We start from the raw sequence: 16,124 nt of genomic DNA on the forward strand, positions 1-16,124 counted from the left end.
TTGTTCTTATGTGTGTATCCAGTAGAGTCAGCCAGTCTTTATTGCTGAGCAAGTCTGCCCAGGGCCCAACTCTCTGTCCAGTTAGGGCTTCCTCCTGGAGCTCAGAACTCAGATCTAGCCCTGGTAGCCACATTTTGCTTCTGTCCACAGAGTGAACCCAGGGTCCTTCAGACCTCCTAATGGGAAGCTTTTCTTCATGCCTTCCTTTGTGCACTGTTGTTCCCTCTGCCAGCAATTCCCTTCAGCTCCATAGAAAAGGGTGTCTCCTGTTTCTGTCTTTCCTTCAGGACACACCTCAAATACCACCTCCTCAGCAAGCCAGGTCCCCCAACATCTTTTTCTGAATGTTAATTGTATTTTCTCAGCAGTTGCTACTATTGGAGAGAAAAGTTGAGAAGACCACCTGGGGAGGCAGTAGTAACCACTGATAAGATAGAGGAAATATTCAGAGGAAGAAGTTAGGGGAGCATCTGGGCTGCAGTGACTCAGGATCTCATGTTAACAGGAGACTACATGTGGGAGGAAGCTCTACCTCCTTGTCCTGCCACTTAAGAAGGAGCACTTTGAGAACCTGTTAAAGGTTGTTCCATGGTCACAAATCCAGTCCTCAAGTGTTATGGTTTATATTTAAATGAGAATTTTACATAAGCCAAGTGACAGCTGAATGGGAAATGGAGTTAATGTCACTGTTACACATCGTATATGGAAACCTTCCCTCAGTCACTCCTGGAGTGATTGCCTGTCTGGGTATTGGTGTCCCCTAGGAGTGTGGTGTCTACTGAGAATAACCTGGAGGCCTTTTTTTGACACCAGTACAGCTCAGCCATCTTCTCTCAAGGCCATCTCTAGAGTTACTATGGGCTCTCTTGATGCCAGTACATGGGGCCAAGGACCTACCTCCGAGGCTGATGCCAGCTGCCAGCCATGAATGTGGTCAGGACTTGGTCCTTCCCCTCCCTAACCCCCAGAGCCTAGTTCAGCTTTAGTCTCCATGTTTGGGGCTTCCCAAATCCATTTCCCCAGTGGCATCTTCTCTGTCAGGTACCTGCCCCTGGGAGGGCCCCTGAGCCTCATAACTCAGCCTGTTCACTGTACCTTAGCAGGGTCACCTTGAGACCCTGGTGGAGTGGCTGAGGAATGCACCGAGGGGCTGTAAGCATGGACATGTGAACTTTCAGCTCTAGAAGGCCCTGTGGCCTGGCCTTGCTCTCTTTTTGTCAGGTACTGCTAGAGGGATGCAGAAAACCTGGAGCATGTGTGCTGTTTGAGCTTCTGTACCCCAGCGTCTGCCTATGTGGGGGCTACCTGCAAGAGATTTGGCAGCTTCTCAAAGGGACTTAATATTGTGGTTGGTTCCCCCACAAATCCCAACATTTAGGCCCTGATGAAGGGTCTTGGCCAATTCCATCTTCTGGAATAGTGCAGTTGGGAACATACTCTCTGATGAGGAGAGGCAGAGTGTTACATACTTACTGGGCCAGGCACTGAGGTGGGTAGTTTATTCTGTCCTCTTTTTTAACCCTCTGACTAGCCCTGTGTGAGGCAGGTGTTATATTCATTACATAGTAACCTGAGAGGTTAATGTACATATCACCTAAGGTAAAAAACTAATCCAGCTCATAAGTAGTAGAGCAAGGATTTAAACCCAAGTCTGTTTGACTCTGCTATGGTCTGAATGTTTATGTCTCCTAAAAATTCATATATTGAAATTATAATCCCCAAAGTTGATGATATGAGGTGGGGCCTCTCATGAGTGGAGCCCTCATGCTTGGAATTGGTTCTCTTATAAAGAGAACCTAACTAGTTTCTTCCACCATGTGAGGACCCAGCTGGAAGGCACCATCTTGTGAACCAAGAAACAGTCCTGCTCCAGACTCTGACTCTGCTGGTGCCTTGCCCCTGGACTTTCTAGCCTCCACAGCTATGAGAAATACATTTCCATTTTTTGTGAGCTATCTACCCAATTTATGGTAATTTTGTTATAGCAGCCTGGACAGACTAAGACAAAACTTGGGCACTTTCTGCTCCTCTTATTCTTCAGGGGAAGAAACCCCCACTCATTCTTGGCAAGAAAGAAGCCTCAGAAGGCTTGGGGCTGGTGGGGGTATGAGGGTATCTGGAATCTTCTCTTCTGTGGCCCTTTTGAGTCACATAGCCCTCTGTACTTTAAACTTTTTCCTTTGATTCTGAGGAACTGTTTGGGTATCTTCTATAGGGAAATAAAGACCCCTGCTTTATGCAAAGGAAGAGATGAGAAAGATGGGAGAAAGGTCCCAGGAGATTGTTAGACCTTCCCACTCCCCTGGGGTCCAGCTAACAAACTTCCAGGAGCAAGACCACTCGGGCCTGCAGGGAAGGGACTCCCTAGTGCAGTATAATTCTCCAGCAGACATGTCTTTGGCCTGCAGGAGCACATGTGCAAGTGGGGGATTCCTAGATCACTTTGCTTGGGAAAGTCCCTAAACCCCTTTCTAGCCTCTGAACTCTTAGGGGAGGGAAGTGACCCAAGTGGCAAGTATCTTGTGACTGGCAAGCTGAGGTTAGGGACCAGGCTTTTTCTGGCTTCCCCACATGCTGGATCTTTTGAACTGAGTTGAAGAGAGCTGGCCCAGGGCTCTTGGCCCTTGAATGCAGCTTGACATCTGGTCAGGCTGCAGGATCTTCGGGTTACCTCTTTGTAGCATCCTAAAGTCTAGCCTCACTAAATGATCTTGGTCCAGAGGTGAGATTCGACTTAGAGCTGACTTATAAAGAATATAGATAAAGGAGTATTGTGAACTATGCTTCTCTCTATTAGATGTTTAAAGTCTGAGGATGTGAAGCAAAGTTTCCCCTGGATTCAGAGGGAAGGTGAACACCAGTGGGTCAGAATAGAGGCCAGTAGCTCTGGAGAGGAGGATGCCTTCTTCCCATAACTTTCCCAGCTGCATGTCAGAATTTGATGTGTGTATTAGTTTGCTTGGGCTGCTATAACATAGTGCTAGACTGTGGAGCTTACACAACAGAAATTTATTTTCTCCCAATTATGGAGGCCGGTAGTCTAAGATCCGGGTATTGGCAGGGTTGGTTCCTTCTGAGACCTCTCCTTGACTTTTATTTATTTTTATTTTTATTTATTTATTTTTTTGAGACAGAGTCTCACTCTGTTGCCCATGCCGGAGTGCAGTGACACGATCTTGACTCACAGCAACCTCCACCTCCCGGGTTCAAGTGAATTTCCTGCCTCAGCCTCCTGAGTAGCTGGGATTACAGGCATATACCACCACACTTGGCTATTTTTTTTGTGTTTTTAGTAGAGATAGGGTTTCCCCATGTTGACCAGGCTGGTCTCGAACTCCTGGTCTCAAATGATCCACTCACCTCGACCTCCCAAAGTGCTGGGATTACAGGCATGAGCCACCATGCCCAGCCTCTCGTTGACTTTTAGATGGCTGTATTCTCCCTTTGCCTTCACATGGTCTTTCCTCTGTATCCAAGTGTCCTAATCTCCTCTGCTTTTAAGGACACCACCTATTGGATTAGGCCCCACCCTAATTATCTAATTTTAATGTAATTACCTCTTTCAAGACCTTATTTCCAAATATAGTCACATTCTGAGGTACTGGTGGTCAGGACTTCAACGTAAAAATTTTGAGGGTGTGGGTACAATTCAACTCCTAACAGGGTGTTTCCAAAATCCTCAGTGAACAAGGCTCAGTAACATGATGAAGGATGAAGAGGCACTTACTGATCCTGCCAACCTTGGGACCAGGAGAGGACGGTGGACGCAGCTAGCTAGTGGAGAAATCCTGACTGGCATTGTCCAAAGGCTCAGCACCAGGCCGAGCTGTTTACTTGAAGTCAGGCTCTCTGGCAGTAGTAGTTTCTGTGCAGTGTCTTCATCTGGCTACCCCAGGGCCCTTGGCACTCCAGTGAAGACAGAGCTGCTAATACCCTCCAGCCCAGAAGCCTCCTTCTCCTCCGATGGAGGCGGGGGTCAGGCTGTTGTTGACAGTACACACAGGCCTGTCTTTAAAGAAATTCTTTGGTCTTCTACTGGCTTAATTTTTTTTATTGCAAGAGGAAAAGCATTGCATTGAACCAAAATTAAACTGTTGAACAAATGTTGAAATGAAGGCTCAAATTACAGAATAATTTTGATTAATTCAATTAGTGTTTACCTACAGCCTGCCAAATTCTGGGGCCTATCCCTCAGCAGGCAGCTAGGGAGGCTCGTAGGAGGGAGTTAGCTATAGGCAAAAGTTATGCACGCTCCAGCTAATAAAGAAAACTTACCAATTCATATCTGGTTTTTTGTTGTTGTTTTGTTGTTGTTGTTGTTGCTTAGCATTCTACAGTAATGGAATGGGGAGAAATGCCTGGTTTTATCATCTGTTGGGGAAGCTACATCCTTTTTCTCATTGGTCCTTTGGGTATACAATTGCATCCATCAGTTATGTCTCTTGCTCATGTCAGGCCCAAGCATAAGTTCACCTTATGATAAAGATACTTTCACCTCTGAATATGTGGCTGTAAGAGAGAAGGCTCCCAGGTATGGAGGAAGTTTGATGGGAGAGGCTGTCGTGGATAACACCGAATCCTTTTTCAGAATGCTGGCCAATGTTACATGCCCAGCCTCCCTTCACCTTCCACTCAGATACACAAACACTTAACATTTTGTATCAACAAACATTTACTGAGGGTCCTGTGCCAGGTTCTTTGCTGGACTCTGAGGATAGAAAGGTGAATGGAGCATATTCCTTGCTCCCTAGTAGTTAATCTAGACAGGGAGGCAGACATATTGAGAAATAATATAAGTTATTATCTTTATAAACAATATAGACAACTCTGATGACAAAGGTGCGTACCAGATGTGACAGGAGCAGAGCAGAGGCATCCGGCACTTTCAGGGACGAGGGGTAATGGGTTAGGAAAGGCTTTCAGGCCTTAGCATGGGTGGGATTTGAAAGTAGAGATGGAGAAAAGTACCCGAGTAGAGGAAGTACAGAAAATGGAGTATTTCTGTATTTGAGGGTAGGACGTGGTCCCGGGAAGCTGGAACTCAGAGTGGTGAGAAGTACAGTGGGGAAGGTTAACTGTGTTAGAAGACCTTGGCAGAGGTGCAAAATGCAGCTGTTCCCCAGAAAGCATTGGGGAGCCAAGGAATGTTTGGGAGCACAGGAGCATGTCATGCGCTCAATGGAACATGTCCTGCCAGCACCAGGAAAGAAAGAAGGATTGCAGCAGAGTTGGCTAGAGGGAGAAAGCCCAGAGGAAGCCGATTTTGCAGTCTGGCTGAGAGATGATGGGGTTCTAAACTGTGGTGAGGTGAGAGGTAAGGAGAGTCTAGTGGAATGTCAGGAGCTATCCGGGGAGTTTGAATGGCACTGTAGAAAGACACCAAATGACTCATCAGGAACTTAGGCTCAAATCTCAGTTTTACTGGAAGGGAAAGTAAAATTCTGTGCCTCCTGCCCTGAAAAGCCCACATCCCCAGGTTGTGGTTTGGATTTTTGTGTTAGCCTGTTACTACAAGAAGAATACAAGCATACACAGAAATAGTGAAATGAATCCTCTTACCCATTACTCAACTTAATAGCGTCTTGCCTGTATTATGTTTTTAGGGAGGCAGTCTTTGAAATGAAGCTTTTTGGAAACATTCAACTTGAGATTGCATTTGAAGCATTTCTCTGGATCTGTCTGTAATCTGGTTGAGGCAAATAAATGACTTCATGTGCATTTGTTCCTTCCTGGAGACAAACTGTGTGTAGGCATGTGTGTTCTTTGCTGTAAGAAGGAAAATGAGAGTAGCTTCTCTTGAAGGGTGAGTTCTGGGGCTGAGGAGTCACGTTGCCAACGGAGTCCTGTCAGGGCGTGAGGCTCTGTCTGCTGTGGGGGCAGGTGCGGTGTAGACAGAGGAGAGAATGGAGGTAAGGACTACCGCAGGACAGACACCCTTATGCATTCACTGGGAAGTGCTTGTTGCCCAGAGCTTGATTCACACTGACCAACCTGACAAGGCTAGTTCGTAAGCCAGACACCAGTTTCATTTACTCTGGCAGGCAATGTACAGTGGTTACAACACAAATGCCTGCTTTCCTGGACCACCTTCCTGGCATTACCCCACCTGGGAAAGTGAATTACAGCATCATACGCAGGTTGCTGGGGAGCCATGCTCTCAAGTAGAAGGCACCGTGTGTGTTGTAGGTGCGTCCCTACAGGCCCTGATGGCACCTCCTCGCTAGTGATAGTCTCTTTCTGGTGCAGGCCACTTCCTTCACCAAGGTGACTCTAGGGCGAGGGGAGGATGGGCTGAGCTGCACATGCTCAGTTCCTTCTTTCATTCCCACCATCAGATACTGAGCTGTTCCCCAGGGGAGGAAGTCCTGGAAAGAGAGGAAGTCAGTATCCCCTATTGAATCTTCCCCATGGCAACATGAAGCAGAAACTAAATGGAGGTGGGAACCCGTGTCTCAGCCAAGATTCATTTGAACAGGCAGGGGTGGGGATAGAGAACTTGCCTGAGCATTGAAAAATTAGTTTTGATGGACAGAGACAAAGGAAGTGGACTTTACGTTGAGGAAACAGCATGAAAAAGTCACAGTAGCATAAGAATGCGCTCTTGCAGCTGGGGTATCAGGAACCCAGGAGCAGGTCCGCCCAGTGAGGAAGTGCGGCAAGAGCAGTGATTAGGAACATAACCTTGGAGCCAGACTGCCTGAATTCAAATCCTGTCTTTACTGCTTCCTGGTTGTGTGATTTGGCCAAATCACTTAACCTCTCCAAGCTTCAGTTTCCTTATCTGTAGAATCTGGATAATAATAGTTATAAATAATGAGATATGAGATAAATAAGAGCACTTAGCTCCAGGATATTTTGGGGTCAGCTCATGCGTTTGGACTGCTGTGGGAGAGGCTGGGTGTTACTCAGGAGAGAGGAGGTCCTCCTGTGCCCTGGTTCTGAATACCCAACAGACAGGCTGGGCAATAGAAGTAGAAAGGATGAGATGGACAAAAGCATCCCTGCAGGGGGAGACCACAGAGATCCGGTGGCTCACAGGGGAGGGGAGTAGGGTGAGGAAGCATGACAGGTAAATGCATGCCGCAAAGTTCAAGGAAGGACCTGGAGAGTGCTTGTCCCAAGTGCCGGAGAAGTGTGTCAACACTGATGAGATGCCAAAGAAGGCACTGGAGCAAACGCTGACTGGTGGCTGGTCTGAGCGCTTTATTAACTCATTTAACCTTCACAATCACCCTTTCAGGTAGGCAGTTTCATTATTATTCTCATGTTAAAGATGAGAAACCTGAGGCACAGAGGTTAAGTGTCTTGCCCTGGGACCTCTAGTGTCTGAATCAGGGCTCTCACCCAGGTAGTCCAACTCCGGCCAAGCCTTTTAACCCACCCTAGATGGCCTCTTAAGGAAATAGAAACAGAAGCAGCTGGATGGATGAGAGCATGGCACCGGTGCACACAGATGAGTGACATCCCACCACTGTGGGTGTCAGAGAGCACGGGAGGTAGGCAGTGAGGCTCTGAGGCAAAGGAGAAACATGGAATATTAATAGTAGGGTGCAGGGTCAAAGGACGTGTTCTAAGATAGCAGAAGAAGGAGGGCGAGAGTGCAGATTCAATTTAGAGGGGGAATAATTGAGAGGCTGGATCTCAGTAATGATAGGAGATTAGGGGTCATAGGGAGGAGGGGCAGGTCTTACGCAGCATGTAAAAAGAGGGTAAGAGATGAGAGAAAGGGAATCGAGAGGTTTTGTTTCTCATTAAAGAAAGATGCATGGTAGTTTGCTGAGGGAGTCTGACAGGAAGAAACATGAGATTAGAGATCTGGGTGCATGAATGTCTGATGGAGCTGTATGTATTGTTTAGCATCCCGGGAGCAGAAGGAAGAAGAGACCTGTGAACCTGGTTCCCCAGGCAGAGGGAGGGTGAGGGTAAGCTGTGACCAGGGAGACAGAATGAGCTAAGGAGCAGGTTGTGTGAGCTGGGAGGCAGCTGGAGAGAGGTGAGGACCTACACGCTGACAAGCAGAGGCAGGAAGAGAGAGAGAGCCTCCACGTTGTCCAGAATAGGGCTATGGCAAAGAAATGGAGTCAAGGAAGTGTGAGGAGGGAGGGGATAGGTGGGTACCCGAAGTGGGTGGGTAGAAGGGACAGGCTGGCAGAGCCCGATTACACTTGCGGAGGGGAATCCAGAGAGATCCTTGAGCTCCCTGAGAAGGATCCTTCCTTCAGGTCCCCGCCTCCTCCTTCTACATTATTGCTGGGAAGCGTGGGTGGCTTCTAGGTGGCTCCCTCAGTGGCTGCCTTTGCCTAGTGGCTACAGGCCATGTTCTAAGGGTTAGAGGTGAGACACCCTTCCCAAGCTGGGAACAGCTTTATTTGCTGTCACTCTTCCCCTGCTCTCTGGCCACTGAACTACATCTTTCTAAAACAGGGCTGATAATGTCCCTCACAGGACTCCCTTGAAGATTAAATGAGAAAACAAAAATGTGGACACATTTTTTTTTTCACAGCAGCAGGAGCTTCTCATAGGAGACAGGAAACCTGTGAACTTCAAGAGCAGGCCATTTTTACACACAGGTGGATATTGCACAGGCACCAAGTAATTCACCATCATCTTGGTCTATTGTGAATGGCTGTGTGGCCAGGGGCAGGCAGCCAAATCTTAGAACGTGTGAGTTGTTTGTTGCCTAGTCCTGGCTCTTCACATCTCAGCCATGAAGGGTAGACTCTCATTTACATTTACTTCTTAGACCCACTCTTTCTGAGCAGTTGAGAAGGAAGGGAAAGAACCTGCTCTCCGAAAGTTCTCTGAGTGGCTACAGTGGGCCCCATCTCCATGAGGGCACAGATATACTTGTCTTACAGTATCAAGGGGCAAACTGATGGAGTTTGGTGATGCTCTGCTCCCTGGATGATATCTGACTCCCCATCTCAATTCTTCCCGAAGACACAGATCCCTGCCTCGCTTCCCTGTCCTCCCCCTCCACAATCCCTCTCCTTGATGGAGTGCCTGTAATATTTGACCTTTGATATCTGCCCAAATTGTTCAACAGACTTGATATTAAGGCATGGTCTTGGTCAGCAAGATTGTTGTGGCCTCTTTACCCTAATCAGTGCTTGAGTTGGGAAAAGATCCAGCTTGGGGAGAGGGGGGAACAAGGGCAGAATATCAAGAGCAGAAATAGGAGCGGAGAACAGCCAGAGGAAGGGAAAGCAAGCATTCAACCACGTTAAGCAAACACAGTGAAGGAAACTTGACATCAGCTTCTCAGTGCTCCTGAAGCCCAGAAGGTTGGATGTGCTTCTGGGTGTGAGCCATCAGAACCTCAGACTCACACCCGTTTCCTGGCCAGATCCTGCACTCCTCGTTGTGGGCTGGGCTCATGGTGTCTCATGTTCATGTCTTTGGGGTGGTGTTTCTTTTAAGAAGCTTGCCATTTCCAGTAGGAGGAGGATGTCCCTCCTGAGACTGTGAGACAGCTAGACTCAGAGGGAGTCTGGCCTCGTGGCACCCAGAGGTGAGGTCTCAGTGCCTGGTGCTTTTCTTCGCCTTCTTTAGAGGACAGTGTTCAGCTTTGTGACTGAATGCCCTGCTGTGATGATGTGTTGCTGGAAATGCTGTTTGGAAACATGGAGCTTTGCTTAAAGGGCTGTGGTTTGGTGAGAAGGGCCTGAGCTTTTTGGGAATGCTTAAGTGGAAGCATCTGGGCTTGGCTATGCCAAAGGAGGCTGGTGGCAGAGCAGGGACATGTGATGGGACATGGGCTGTGTCTTCCATGGAAGGACCGGAAAGCAATAGGAATCCTTCCAGCGGGTTCAGCAGAACTAGGCTCCAGCACAAATGTTCTTAAGGATGTTCTGGAACTCGCCTGGCAGGGAGTGGCTGGGAATGCCCTGTGCATACAACTCACTAACCTGGTATAGCGGGAAAAAGACGCTAAGCAAGAAATATTGCATTCATCCCCAGCCGCCACCCAGCACTACCAGCCTGCGTCTAGGTTCAGGGCCCTTTTTGCACTTCTGACAGATCTAGGCCCCCCACTGGCTTGAGCTTCACTGACTAATCAGAACAGCCTCATCTAGGATGTTTAGGTGGAAACAGGAAACCTTGTATGTACGAAATATTTCTGTCACTGTAAAGCTTTAAACAAATGTTTGCTCTTGGGAGTTACTGATACTGTGATTAGATGGGGACCAGTTAAGCATGCTTGTTCACCTTCAGTGGCATTCTTTTATTTTCTCCTCTTCAGCTTTTCTTAGGCTACTTAAGCTTCTATTCATTGACAAAAGAAAACTCTGACTCTTCACTTTTATTAGACTTGGATATTCACTAAAGGCATTCAGCAATGCTGATAGCAACTTTCTCAGCAGCCTGGCCCCTCTGTCCTGCTCAGGCTCCTCTCTGTCATGACTGGATGTCTTGCTGTGTTGGGCTCCTCTGTCTTGAGGGAAATTGAGAGCCTCTGGCCTTGTCCCTTGTTGTGATACGAAGCCAGTGTCTGTGGGCTCTGCCACTGCTCTGAGGAGCTGTCTTCTCAGGCCAGGCGTGCTGCTTCTCCTCTCCACTGTCAGATCTGATCCTGTGGGGGTGGTGACCTCAGGACAGGATAGAACCTGTGGAGGACAGGACAGGTGGTGACCTCAGGATGGGATAGGACCTGTGGAGGACAGGACAGGTGGTGACCTCAGGACGGGATAGGACCTGTGGAGGACAGGTACAGCTTGTGGCCCCTGGCAGAAGGTAGGGACAACTTCAGCTGCTTATGCTGAGAGCCCCACCAGTGTAGACCAGTGACCTCTTTATTTCCTTCCACTTTCTCCCTTTTAGAATGGGAGTTGAGCTCCAGGGCCAGAGACACAGCTCTGCCTGAGAGGGACTCATCACTCAGAAAAAAGCACCCCTGGAGAGGTCTGTCCTGGGAGTGGGGAGGGTGACCCAGTCAGGAGCAGTCACTTCCATCTGGAGGATGGGAGAGGATCCTTGGAGATGATGATGATGGAATTTGGCCTCAAAACAGGAGTGGGAGTTGAGCAGGTCAAACAAGGGACTTTAGCTAAAACACTGAAGTAGCCCCAAAAGCCACAGTAGGCTGAGGCTAATAGCTTGGCTGTTGCTCAGGGCCAGAGCCAGGTATGGCCAGGAGAATTACAGCTGCCAGGATTGTGAAATCCCACCCAATTTTGAATCTCTGCAATCCCACAATGTGTTTCTTTTCACCTGAATTTTATGAATGGGTAAAATGAGGCTCAGTGATGTTAAGGAACTTGTCAGGAGCACAGCTTGTGAAGGGAAGAACTTGGATCTACATGCAGGTCTGACTACAGAGCCCACTCTCTGACTGCCCTGTGGGTCCTTAACTTCCTTTCCAGGTCCCCAGGCATCCCTTTGTTGCCTGGGTAATAGGAAGCTGGTGAATCATTGTGAATGCTGGGGAGCCTTGGTGAGATTTGTGAAATAGACCCACCCTCCTGGCAGCAGTGTGGAGGATGAGGGGTGTGTGGGGGGGTGAGGCTGGAGGCAGAGAAACTAGTTAGGAAGCCAATGCAGTCATTCTGATAGATGATGGCAGGACAGGTGAAGATGAGGGGACAGATCTGAGAGAGGGTGAGGAAGGAGATTTGACCAGATCTGGTGACCAATTGAATGTGGGTATCAAAAGGGAAGGTCCAGAGATGACTCCCAGATTTTTACCTTGGTGACCATGGGGGCATCACCAAGGTGGGATGGGGAGCATTTGGGCCCCACCCATTGTGAGAATATGGAGAAGTGGGTGGCTGTTCAGGAGGGCGAGAGCTTGAGGCTGTGGTGGAAAACCTTCTGCAACCTCACTCCAATCCGCACTATCTTCCAGGCTTTAGTTTCCCAGGGACAATGAACTGGTTATTTTATCAATAAATCTGTAAACATTTATCCAGTGCTTACAGAATGGGGAATCCCACAGGGACCCATTGATGGCTGTGCACAGCTGCTGTCATCCCTTTCCTTCAAGATGAAGGAGATGATCAGGGAGATCCCATTTAGTTAGTCAGAATTAAGTACGATTACCTGGAAGAGCTGGCTTGATGGGACTTTAGCAGGGATAGCTGTGGGCATGGGCATAAAGGCTGGAAAGCAGTGCAGGCAGCCAATTACTAACAATTAGGACCAGTCCACTAGTGATGAGGCATCTGGTTGGGATGGGGCAGAGGTCTGCCCAAAGGTATGTATGGTAAAAGTTAAAGCTGCAATCAAATAGGCCGAGTCCATATGATGATAGACCATGAATTCTACGGTGTGGCTGGTGGCCAGCCCCCGAGGCTGTCTAAGCAAAAGGATGCCTAGTGCAGGGCTGTGTTTGCATTCCATCAGTTCCTCAACTTTGGTCAGAATCAGAATCACCTGAATGGCTAAGTCAACCATAAAGGTCAGGCCCTCCTACTTACAGGAGGCTGGGCCTCTTGCTTGATTAGCACTCAAGGTGGTTCTGATTAATAGCAGAGTTAGAGGACCACTAAGATAGGTGAAGCTTCAGTGCAGAGTGAATGGGTGGAGCTGCTTGGAGGGGGGTCACCGGTTAGGAGGTTATTGTAGTCATCTAGGGTAAGAAGGGTGAAGCAGTACAGGGACAGGTAAGGCTGCGTGAACAGATGAGATCACCACTAGCATGAGTTTGGAGAGGAGTGCTCTGGTCTTACTCAGCAGCATTTGGTGCACCTGACCGCACCCTCTATCCCTAAACCTTTTGGTTGGCCTCCCCTGGGTGCCACTCTCACTTCTCCTGGCTGCTCCTCCTGTCTCCTTTCTCCATTCCTCTTCTCCCTGGAGGCTGCATGGCGGAGTGTTTCCGCGAGTCCTGGGATCTCCTCTGTTTTTATACCACTTCTTAAGTCATTTCATGCAATTGCTTAAATACATGTTTATGAAGATGCCTCCCAAATTGACATCTCCATCCCACTTCTCTGTAAACATCAGACTCCTATTTCCAATTGGCTACTCAGCGTAACTTCCTCGGTGTCTGTAGGCATCTTAAGCTGAACATTTCCAAAACCAGTATCCTGATTTCACCCCCAGACACCCCACATTGTTGCTCCTACAGGCCTCCACATTCTCTAGGGACTCAGGGCAAAAACATGTGTAGGCACACTTGACTCTGCTCTCTCATGCCCATGTCCAGTTTATCAGTAAATCTTCCGGGCTTTGTCCTCAAGGTATATCAGGAAATAGAAATCTAATTCATTATGGTCTGAGCCACCTCATCTCTTTCAGGGTTTCCTGTGTTCACTGCTGTGTCCCCTGCAGTCTATTTTCCAAGCAATAATTTTTTTTCCCAGTAACTTTCCAGCCAGAGTAATCCTTTTAAAAGGTTAAGTCGGATCATGTCAACCTTATCCCTCAAAACCCTCCAAATGGGTTCCTGTCTCAGGAAAGTGGAAGAACAGGAGGAAAAAGGGTGTGCATCCTCAGGCAAGTTGCCTAATCTGTTTTCTCATCTGTAACAGGGGAAGAATAATTCCTAACTGGTGTGGGGATTAAGTGAGCTAATGTTGGATAAACCCTTAGCAAGTAGCTAACAGTTTTCTGCCCAATATATGGTAACTAATGAGGAGACAGACACCGCATTAATTTAATGTTGGCACTGTGCCGGCCATGCCACATGTATTATCTCTTTTAATCCTTTTGATTTTTTAAATTTTTGTCACCACTATATAGCCACACAATTTAAAGAGTCAAATAATTGTATGTAATTTGTTAAGACAGACCCCTCTCTACCCCATCATTGTTCCTCAGATGCAGCTGCTTCTTTTAGTCCTGTTTTTTTTGTCTGTGTCTCTAGAAAAATGCTTATTCTGCTACTTTATTATTTTTCCCCCAGTTGTATCTTTTTTTAGTGAATTATCCCCCATTATCTGTTCTTAGTGAATTGAACAAAGTCTTCACCAATTATGTAAGTCTCTTAAGATATTCAGATGCACCAGGTGTTCTGTCAATTTCATATTACTAACGAATTCTCTCCCAGAGCTTTTGGACTGGCTGCCCTCGCAGGCTTGCTGCGTAACTGTACCCTAGCCTCTCCCTTATGCCTATGACATTGTGTCCTTTTGAGTTTATCTCTTTCAAAATAAATCTCTCTATTGTTGTTTAAATGAGCAGTTCAATTAGATGTTTAGGTTCAGCCTGCAATGTTTACCTGAGTTCTGTCTTGTTTACTTTTGCCCCTAACAATGAGATTGATTTTATACTGATTTTACAGATGAGGCAATTGAGGCTAAAACAGGCTTAAAAGACTCACAACCGTTACACAGCAGAGCACATGTTTTAACTCAAGTCTGTCTGTCTATAAAAGCTGTACTCTGTCTTCTTTGTCCTTTAGAAAGAAAGTAGTTATTGGTTGATAGGGGATGTGATTGAGAATTTAGGCACTGCCATCAAATTCCTGCATATCTGTCTTTGTCATTTTAATTTTGGATGCTCCAAATGGCTTCTTGCTCCACTCTACCAAAGATGTTTCTTATATCCTTTTAAGAGGCTTTCTCTTAAGCTTAGGGTTAGCAAAAGGTATTTCTTAAAATAACCATTTAAGAGCAGCTATGGTTTATGGGAGGCCTGTAATTTATGGGAAAATACTTCAGTTTCTTGTAATAGGGTGACACTTCTTTTTTTTTTTTTTTGAAATGGAGTTTTGCTCTTGTTGCCCAGGCTGGAGGGCAATGGCGCGATCTCGACTCACTACAACCTCCGCCTCTGGAGTTCAAGCAATTCTCTTGCCTCAGCCTCCTGAGTAGCTAGGATTACAGGTGCCGGCTACCACGCTCAGCTAATTTTGTATTTTTAGTAGAGACACGGTTTCTCCGTGTTGGTCAGGCTGGTCTCAAACTCCCGACCTCAGGTGATCCGCCCACTTTGGCATCCCAAAGTGTTGAAATTACAGGCATGAGCCACCGACCCCGGCCAGTGACGCTTCATTATCATCTGTTTGCCACTTGGGGAAGGGAGAGATAGGAGAGAAACGCAGTTCTGTGGTTGTGGTGGGTTCTTGGCTGAGGCCTCCTTCTCTAGGCCTTGGCCTTCTAGACAGGACACTGCTGAGGATCGGGTCTCAGCTCTGGCTCAACTGTGTCCAAGGCTCAGAATATCCTGAAGGAGCAGGGAGTAGTGGTGACTTCCAGATCTATTCCTAGCTCATTTCAGCGTGCAGGGCTGTGTGAGCCTGCTCCAAACATCAGTTACAACCCTAACCATTATTATTGAGAGAAAAGAAGTTTAGAGATGGAATTCAGTGTGGGTGGGATAAATTAAGGTTTACTTGCCTCAGACTTATCTTAATCAGTGGTTGCTACCTACTTCAAATTCTCTTTTGCCGAATATGAAAGGAGTTAACATAACATATAAATCACTGTTTGCCTCAGAACATACCAGATGATGGGGGTCAATTGTGACCCACTTTCTATATTTTAGAACACATGTGGATCTTGCTCCCTGATCAACTTCCGGGTCCCACTCTGGCCTTGTGTGGTACAGTTCATGTGGCTGTAACATGTCATCATACCCTGCCATTCTAAAACATGGCTGTTCCTTCCTCACTGACTATTTACCACTAAAGGGGTGTGGGATCATGTTCTCCCTGACTGGCAGCAAAGAGAAGGGTTCAGTCCTGTAATTAGCAGGAGCCTCAGTCTCAGACACTGTCCCAGGCAGCACACACATGGGCCTATGAATTGTGGATGGACTGCATTTTTTTTCTTAAACAACATATCCTGCCTTATCTTTATGGCCAGGGTGAGACAGTATCTCAGTATCAGAAGCCAGCTTGCTTGTTAGGGTCAAATGCCAGCTATGTTAAGCATCCAGAGAGAATGAAAACTGCTTTGGTCCCATGTAGTAACTGTCACTGTATGATGTGTGATAAGAGCAATGTCCTTCCCTGTGCCTGCTCCTTTCTTTCCTGGGCTGGTTGGGTGCCCCTCTTACAGTCACCATGGCATGTTGTTGATTCCTTTGTTGTCCATGCTGTATAAGGCCCTTTCGTTGCTGCTGTAGCCCTCCTCTCATTGGTGGAGAGCATGATTTAAATTCTACTTCCTGGCTTATGCCTATAATATCAGCACTTTGGGAGGCCAAGGTGGGCGGATCATGAGGTCAGGAGATTGAGA

The 16,124-nt window shown here is 47.3% G+C and overlaps 1 protein-coding gene and 1 long non-coding RNA gene across 15 annotated transcripts in view; one reads left to right on the forward strand and one right to left on the reverse strand.

The window, feature by feature from the left end:
• Positions 1–16,124, forward strand: part of PPFIBP2 (PPFIB scaffold protein 2) — a 141,655-nt gene that overhangs the window by 10,983 nt on the left and 114,548 nt on the right. The window lies entirely within an intron of this gene.
• The window catches only part of LOC118145808 (uncharacterized), a 71,339-nt gene continuing 65,505 nt past the window's right edge, over positions 10,291–16,124 (reverse strand). For both annotated transcript variants that reach the window (XR_013523279.1, XR_004731286.3), the window contains one exon: positions 10,291–10,607. This is a non-coding gene — a long non-coding RNA (uncharacterized LOC118145808). The remainder of the gene's footprint in view (positions 10,608–16,124) is intronic.

This window comes from Callithrix jacchus, chromosome 10 (genome assembly GCF_049354715.1).
Source record: "Callithrix jacchus isolate 240 chromosome 10, calJac240_pri, whole genome shotgun sequence".
In the NCBI taxonomy this organism is placed as follows: Eukaryota; Metazoa; Chordata; class Mammalia; order Primates; family Cebidae; genus Callithrix; species Callithrix jacchus.